The sequence below is a fragment of the Phocoena sinus genome, chromosome 19 (genome assembly GCF_008692025.1).
Source record: "Phocoena sinus isolate mPhoSin1 chromosome 19, mPhoSin1.pri, whole genome shotgun sequence".
Taxonomy (NCBI): domain Eukaryota; kingdom Metazoa; phylum Chordata; class Mammalia; order Artiodactyla; family Phocoenidae; genus Phocoena; species Phocoena sinus.
Window position 1 is genome coordinate 34,484,964 of NC_045781.1, and position 9,602 is coordinate 34,494,565.

A 9,602-nucleotide genomic window follows, 5' to 3' on the forward strand; every position below is an offset into this window, starting at 1 on the left:
TCAAGGATTAACAAAAGATCAATCCTGCCTTTGATCTTATATCTAAATTTCATCCAAATCCATATCTATTGATTCACCAAGTAATATTTCTCAAAGTAAGAGTTGCAATCATTTTGGATTATCTCAGGAATAATGTTAGCAGAAAGAATGAACATATCCCCGTTAAATCAGAATAAAAAGTAAGTTTTCTATATTGAATGTAAAAAATCTTTTAGACATTTGTTTGAAAAAAAAAAGGTTTGGAAAGATTTAATTTTATCTGTAAAGCCTAAAGGACAAATAAGTGGGCTAGATTCTAAAGGGCTTTTATTCCATGTAAACAACTAACATTATCAGGGGTTGAAAATTGTATCCTTAAAGTGGCATTATACCATAAGACTCTGACTCTCAAGCCAGAGGCATGTAATTGAACATTAGATCAAAAATTAATAGCTTATCATTTGTCTGGAAGCCCCAAATTCTTTTTTTAAACCTCACTTCTGTAAGACATATCTATACAACAGTAACTAAAATGCTGCTTCTTGGAACATAAAGGAAAGTGCCTTCCTCACAGTCCAGTTTTTGAAAACTTACAGTTCAATAGGCTTTTGGAAGTATTCCATTTGAAGGTGTATAATGTTTATGAGGTGAACATTATAGGAGTAGGTGCTCTGTTGTTTAAATAATTTGAAATGGAATTGATCCAAATGATTCCAGCAAAGAAGTTTTAAGGAGTCATTTAATTATTCTCCTGAGAAAACCTGAATGACTTCAGAAATCTGTAGTTTTGAAAATTTAGTGAGACATTGAGTTGTTTTGGGGAAGGTTTTTCTGTTCTGTTTTGTTTTTTCTCCCTGCCCTATGAGGAACGTAAAGTGCTCTATCACCTAATTTCTGTTAGTTTATCAGCAGTGCTTTGGTGTTAAATCTATAGCCAAACGTTGAAAAGAAATATTCATTCATAGTAGGAGCGCATCCGAAACAAAGCAAGGTCAAAGCACAGATCTTTTGGTAATTATTATCTTTTTAAGGACACAGGTTAACATTTCTATCCCAACTAATTTTTTTGTACTGATGAAATAGTTTTTAAAAAATAGTGATTTCTGTGTATGTTATTAATTGTAATTTTCAACTGGCAAAATTGGAGAACAGAGCATCACAATCTTCCCGTAATTACCCTGTGGCAGATGGAACAACAAGAACCATATCTTCTGCCAATTAACTATTTTTTTCTTAAATTATGAGTGCTTGGCTGTTTCAATAAATGTCATGCTTCCTTAAAAAAAATAAAAGTGAAAAAAAAGGAGTAGAAGGTGTATAATGTTTATGAATGCTTAGTAATACAAACTGAAGTTGGGGAATTTTTTTAGATGTATCTGATGAACTGAACATTACACTTCAAAGCATGAATATTAAAGAAAGGTATTGGATTACTTTTCCATCTTGGAAAGATAGTTAAAAAGGGGTTTGACACTTGATGATACTCCAGAGTATGTATCTCCACCTCACTACACTTAACTCCTACCATTTTCCCTAACCACCAAGTGTAAATGCAAGTTTCTATTTATTGGGCTCTGACTCCTCTGTTTTCTAAATATTCTAAAATCAATTTGATTTCTTACAATGAAGATTTGCACAGTTTTGATGAGATAATGTTGACTCCTGGAAGTCATTTTTTTAATTCTCGGTACACCGTCTTGCAGCAATTATAACCAGGGTTTTCTCTTCAATAGGACACTCAGATCCCATTAGTGGCAAACAATTTCTTGTAGGGTTATTTCTCCAGTCAAAGATAATTTGATTGTAGTTACTAGACTCAAGCTAATGGTGTTTACTAATCTGTTTGCTGCAAGTGATAAACCAAAGGAAATAATGCTGACAGAAAGATATCAGCACAAATTATGAGAAGCCAGTGTACCATACAGCCCAGCCTTAGCTGTTTTTTCTTTCCTCTTAATAGCGGAGGGGAATGCACTAATACACAGAAAGCCGCAGTTGATTTTTGAACATATTACAGTTTTAGTTCATCACACATCATGCACATTATATCGGATAACATTCATTGCCACTTCTTGAGGTGGATTAATATTTACACATGAATTAACAATTGTAGGGAGAGGAATGGAGTCTGAGACTAGCTTTCTGAGAACTACTCAATAGATAAGCTTTGCTGCACCTTTCTTAGTCATCCAGAAATATTGAGCCATAACAAGCAGAGCATCCAACACTCTCCTCTTCTCCAGTTAGTTTTGGCCCTTTCTGATCTGACTCATTTAAAAAAGGCTCAAATTGGCCTTATGCATTTTACATTGGTTATCATAGCATATAAAACCTGATACATGTGTTGTCAACCATATGGGAAATGGACATTAGTTTATCTATAACTAGTTTCTAAAAATAAATAAAAATAGATCTTCACATATTGTATTACTGTAAAAAAATAGGTAATAATTCAGCTCACTACCAAACATGAAAATTACTTTCCAGTTACAGGCTTTGGAATTTAATTTATTCTTCCATTTTTGGAATGGAAGATGCATCTATGATTATTAAGACTTAGATTGTATTTGAGGCAGTAAAAATACAAATAGTCATGCAGCAACGTTAGATTTATTTCTTTAGCCTCATCCTAGGCAAAAGTTGCTACCTGGTTTCAGAGCAGCGATCTTTCCCCCAAAAGATGCTAGACCCATAGACTTGTGTTTAAAATGTGGCTCTGCTAAACCCATCATTTGACCTGGGGCAAATGTCATGTGGATTTTTAAAAACTCATGCTCTGGTGCCCATTTCCTCATCTCTTTCATCTTTCTCATGGCAAATTAAGGGCAATATCATGTACCTTACATCTTTACTATCTCGATAGACCTAATTGGTAGGTGCTTAGCATCATGCCTAATACATAGGAGATACATATACATGATAATTTCTTCAATATTCCTTTGTCCTCCTTTCTCTATTACAATTTAACCTCCAAAAGTAAGTCAGAATAGTTCCTTAGACTTCGTTTAATTTATGATATCTTTAAATTAAAATATTTTTCTGTTTTCCTAATAGTCAATGCCACCTTTCCCCAAAATAGTAACTATCCATAAGTTGGTGAATGATTAACTATCTATATTTCTTGTCATTTTAACAACTGTAGAATGTCATACTGTTTATTAAAATGAAGTTTTCCATTCAGTAGTGTAAGAACATTCATATATTCAGAGAGGGTTTTATTTCCTTGAATCTTAAGATGGTAAGAAGACTCTTAAGTGTAGCTATAGGTGGATGGTAAAAACAGTATATCAATATTTGCAATCAAAGTCTTTGTTTATGGAGACTAATGTATAATATGAGGATTAATAAATAGCATATCATATTAATACAACATGTATTCATAATAACACCGGTATGAATGTTATGGAGCTTATGATGAGGATATGATCAATAATTACATTGACTCAATGTCTATAATGTGTTAGTTGCTGTGCTAGAGTCTCAAAATGTCTTATTTGATTCTCACAACTATCCTATGAGTTAGGCATTGCATAAATTTGAAATATGAGAAACCAGTTTTGGCAAGTTTATCTGATTTATGTGACAATTAGAATAGGTGAAGCATACAGGGATAAAAGGCAAGTCTGCCTCATCCCGTTGGATGTGCTCTTTCCACTGAGCCACATGGCCTTCTATTGATAGAAGGATTGTGTTTTCCTTAACTCTTTAAAGAAAGGGAGCTGTGTTACTACTGTTATATTTCCAGAACCTAGCATAATTTCAGGTATATATTAGATGTGCTCACTATCTTTTTTTGTTGTTATTGTTGGATGAGTGAGTAACTGAATGCACCATTTTATCTCTTGCATTTAGCATAAGGTCTTGTCTTAAATGATCAATAACTATGCTCTGAAATTTTACTCATAATGAAAATAAGTTCTTGATTCAGAACATCAGTTGGATATGGGTGGAAGTCATATGACAGTATTCATGATAAAGCCTACTGGCCAAACTCTGGTCCAGTCTCCTTCCCCTTGCACACATGTCCCTCCACCATCTATGTCAGGTGGAAGTTTCAAGCAGAACCTACCTGCAAGCACAATGACAAGGAGGATGCTGCTTTCTGATGCTGAAGGGAAGGGTCTCCTCCTATTTGGAATATTTCTGTGACATATATCTCAAATATTAATCATCATAATGTCTCCGCTGAACTTATGAAAAATCTCATTTTCTTCTAAGAATGTTATGCAATAATTATGTTTATTTTATGTTTTAGATTTGTCACATATTTCATAATTGTGTACCAATAAAAGCTGAAGTACAGCTCACACTGAAATACATTCCTCTCAGTATCTGTCTTGGCATATTTTACAATTTTAATAATATGATGTTTAGTAAAAATGTGCCAAAGGACCTAAATTAATTTGAGTAAAATTGATCCATAGGCAACCACCAACTTAGAAGCACAGCAGATTTTTCTGCCAACCCTCCTTTTCAGTTTTTGAAGATCATTACTTAGGGCAAATACTTACAATAAAAATTAATTTTGAATCATGCCATAAAACATAGATTCTTTTTCAGCATACCATTTTGTAGAACAGTCACCTACTCCTAAATCATCATAAAATGGATTTGAGGGATAATTAGAATCTATGATTGTTAAAAAATGTATCCCTGTTATGCAGAATTCACAAGACGTGGCATATTTGTTTAAATGTGTCAAACTTTGATATTTAACTTCAACTTTTATTGAGTTCTGTCTGTGTTACAGAAGCTGCTAAATGATAGAAATTTGAAGAGGCATAAAATAAAATTCCTCCTTTCAAAAATCTCATCTATCTTGGCAAACACTTCTAAGTACATGACAACAGTATCTGGAAAGGGTTATTATAGTGTGTATTAAAGGAAGGCTTTATTATTTTCCCTGTTTATAAGTAATCTTGAAATTTGTTAATAACAACATTATCAGCATTAAGATTATTCAGGAACTTATTGAAACATTCTATGTTCCTTCTTCATCTTTCTCTTTTCTGCCTTTGTAGTCTCTACTTTCTGTCATATATTTTCTCTTTCATGTCGTTTATACCTTTTATTTCCCTATCATTCTCTTTTCTAACCTTCCTTTACTTTATTATCTACTGTATTATCTTTCTTTAGCATATTCATTCTTGCTCTAACTTGTTTTTTTAATTTGCAAGAAAACCTTTGCTTCTATAAAACTGCTATAGTTATATAAAATGATAATCTACATAGGACATAGAACAAAGTAGTAAGAAAACAACTGAGATTAAGAGGCTTGCTAAGTATCAGACGCTGTGCTAAATGCTTTACATATATTATCTCATTTCAACCTCGATTAGACAGAAGTAGAGATTATTGCTGTCCACATTTTCCAGTTAAGGACACTGGAGCACAGACCGTCACATGTAGCAGGTCAGACTGTGCTCTGTGTAATCCTGGGGAATGCCACTCACATAGACTAGGATGTACAGTAAGATGGCTCTGGCTACTCTTCAGTGTTTTTTCCTTGGCAGAGATGATCATCAATCACAATGTGTAAAGCAGAGTGAAGTGTTTGGGAGCCGTCTGTGAGGCAAAGTTTGCCCAGATTCAGGTCCTGGCTCCACCACTTTCAAAGTGTGGGCCACGGGCATTGAGAGATCAAACAACTTGCCTTAGGTTACTCATCTGTACATTGACATAATAACAGCTACTCCATAAACTTGTAGATGATCTAATTAAAGCATTTAATATGAGTTGAGCACTTACAACCATGTCTGTCACACAATAAACATTTTACAGTGGTGCACTAGTAAATATCTAACAACTGGCTCTGCGGAGTAAGGTGGAGAGGGCCTTGATTTGTAGTGTTTGTTGGGTGTAAACAATACCACTGTGGTCAATTTCAAGCTCCAATGTGGCATCACTAAATGTATTGGGACGAATTGCACAGTAGCATTTGGAACACAGATTTTCACTATATAAATAAAGGAGATGTAAATAACCTCAAGTGCATAGATATTATTAAAATGTAGTAAAAATAATTAGGAGGCAGTAAATTTTTGTATTTCCTTACCTTTGTTTTTTGTGGGTTTTTTTAACATCTTTATTGCAGTGTAATTGCTTTACAATGTTGTTAGTTTCTGCTTTATAACAAAGTCAATCAGCTATACATATACATATATCCCCATATCTTCTCCCTCTTGCATCTCCCTCCCACCCTCCCTATCCCACCCCTCTAGGTGGTCACAAAGCACCGAGCTGATCTCCCTGTGCTATGCAGCTGCTTCCCACTAGCTATCTATTTTACGTTTGGTAGTGTATATATGTCCATGCCACTCTCTCACTTTGTCCCAGCTTACCCTTCCCTCTACCCATGTCCTGAAGCCCATTCTCTACGTCTGCATCTTTATTCTTGTCCTGCCCCTAGGTTCATCAGAACCTTTTTTTTTTTTTTTTAGATTCCATATATATGCATTAGCATACAGTATTTGTTTTTCTCTTTCTGACTTACTTCACTCTGTATGACAGACTGTAGGTCCAACCACCTCACTACAAATAACTCTATTTCATTTCTTTTTCTGGCTGAGTAATATTCCATTGTATATATGTGCCACATCTTTATCCATTCCTCTGTTGATGGACACTTAGGTTGCTTCCATGTCCTGGCTATTGTAAACAGAGCTTCAGTGAACATTGTGGTACATGATTCTTTTTGAATTATGGTTTTCTCAGGGTATATGCCCAGTAGTGGGATTGCTGGGTCATACGGTAGTTCTGTTTTTAGTTTTTTAAGGAACCTCCATACTGTTCTCCAGAATGGCTGTATCAGTTTACATCACACCAACAGTGCAAGAAGATTCCCTTTTCTCCACACCCTCTCCAGCATTTATTGTTTCTAGATTTTCTGATGATGCCCATTCTAACTGGTGTGAGGTGATACCTCATTGTAGTTTTGATTTGCATTTCTGTAATAATTGGTGATGTTGCACAGCTTTTCATGTGCTTCTTGGCCATCTGTATGTCTTCTTTGGAGAAATGTTTATTTAGGTCTTCTGCCCATTTTTGGATTGGGTTGTTTGTTTCTTTAATATTGAGCTACATGAGCTGTGGATATATTTTGGAGATTAATCCTTTGTCCATTGATTCATTTGCAAATATTTTCTCCCATTCTGAGGGTTGTCTTTTCGTCTTGTTTATGGTTTCCTTTGCTGTGCAAAAGCTTTGAAGTTTCATTAGGTCCCATTTGTTTATTTTTGTTTTTATTTCCATTTCTCTAGGAGGTGGGTCAAAAAGGATCTTGCTGTGATTTATGTTATAGAGTGTTCTGCCTATGTTTTCCTCTAAGAGTTTTATAGTGTCTGACCTTACATTTAGGTCTTGAATCCATTTTGAGTTTATTTTGTGTATGGTGTTAGGGAGTGTTCTAATTTCATTCTTTTACATGTAGCTGTCCAGTTTTCCCAGCACGACTTATTAAGAGGCTGTCTTTTCTCCATTGTATATTCTTACCTCCTTTATCAAAGATAAGGTGACCATAGGTGCATGGGTTTATCTCTGGGCTTTCTAGCCTGTTCCATTGATCCAGATTTCTATTTTTGTACCACTACCATACTGTCTTGATTACTGTAGCTTTGTAGTATAGTCTGAAGTCAGGGAGGTCGATTCCTCCAGCTCTGTTTTTCTTTCTCAAAATTGCTTTGACTATTTGGAGTCTTTTGTGTTTCCATATAAATTGTGAAATTTTTTGTTCTAGTTCTGTGAAAAATGCCATTGGTAGTTTGATAGGGGTTGCATTGAATGTGTAGATTGCTTTGGGTAGTATAATCATTTTCACAGTCTTCTTCGAATCCAAGAACATGCTTACCTTTGTTTATAATACAATTATGCATTTATATTATTTATTTTTAAATTAATGTTTATGTTTAACCACCGGTTCACAGAATTTCTAATTATATAACGGTTGGGTCTTGCAAGTCTATACAGGCACACCTCATTTTATCGCACTTCACATTATTGTGCTTTTCACAAATTGAAGTTTTGTGGCAACCCTGCATCAAGCAAGTTTATCAGCACAACAGTATTTGCTCACTTCGTGTTGCTGTGTCACATTTTGGTAATTTTTGCAATATTTCAAACATTTTCATTATTATTATATTTATTATGGTGATTTGAGATCAGTGATCTTTGGTGTTACTACTGTGACTTGCTGAAAGCTCAGGTGATGGTTAGCGTTTTTTAACAATAAAATATTTTTAAATTAAGGTACGTACATTGTTTTTTTGACATAACGCTATTGCACAGTTAAAACACTACACTATAGTATAAACATAATTTTATATGTGTGGGAAACTTGGAAAAAAAGCGACTCCCTTTATTGCAGTATTTGCTTTATTGTGGTAGTCTGGAACCTACTCTGTTATCAGTGAGGTCTGCCTGTACAAGTCAGCTAAAACGTACCACTGGTACTTTAAGAGTGTTTAAAAAAATAATTAATAATAAATAAATAAATAAACAAACTCAGTGTAGATTCAGAATACATCTCAATAAAGCACTCCCTATTACCAGTGGATCAAATTTTCAAATAAGATGAAAAAGTGTTTTTCATCCTTGTCTATGGAGTTATCTTTGACTTACATAGTATTTAACTAAACTTTCTAACCTTATGAGGGAAGACTAAAACATGATAATGACAGAAATTTGGTAAATATCACATAGCTAGTCAGTGGGAGACTCTACTTTTGAACCCAACTTTCCTTTATTTCAAGGGCTATGATTTAAAAATTTTTTTATTATTATGTTTTTTAATCCCACACTACCTCGAGACATAGGAACAAGGACATGAATGTGTACTTAGAATCAGAGCCATTTTCTAAAACACAGAATTAACTATGGCACAGTTAACAGTAAAAGCATGACATAATCAAATATGAAAAAAGCTATGACTTTTCTAAGGTCTCGTAGCCACAAGCACAATCTCAACTCTTCAGTGATTTTAAAATAAGGGTAATATAGGTTGACTCATTAATTTTCAGAAAACATACTACCCTATTTGGGGAATTAGCTGGACAATTAGAGGGGAGGGGAAAGCTAATGATCAATCTTTCTTTTCTCCCAAAGTTTAACATAATTTAAAAGAATAAACAGCTTTCCACTTCAGATCCTACTGCATTCCCTTACTTGCAGCTAAGTAAGCAAAGTTTGTTCATCAACAGCTTTGCCAAATATCCTTTCTTCCAGTGCCCATGGAGTCGCAAGTTGTGTTCCCAGGAAAGCTAGCTCTAAGATGGAATTTAGTTTGCAGGAAGTTTATATTAAGGAAAACTTGGGATCAATACCTGCAGAAGGGAGGAGAGAGCAGGAGTGGACATAGAGAGAGGTCAAAATGTGATGCCTTTGTAATAGCAGATGTGCCCAACTTCTCGGCAAGTTCAGAACTAGAATGACCCTTCAGAATTGTCCCAAATTGAGGCAAGATGTTCAGATGTTCAGATTTATGTTCCCTCGTTGATCTGTTATGGTATGTGTGACTTTGATCAAGGTGGCTTTCTGCAGCAGAGGTAATTGCTGAAAGGGCTGAGAGCTGAAAGTTGCCTGCTGACAGACACCAGCAGTGGGATTAACAGGTCTTTTAGTGAGAAGGG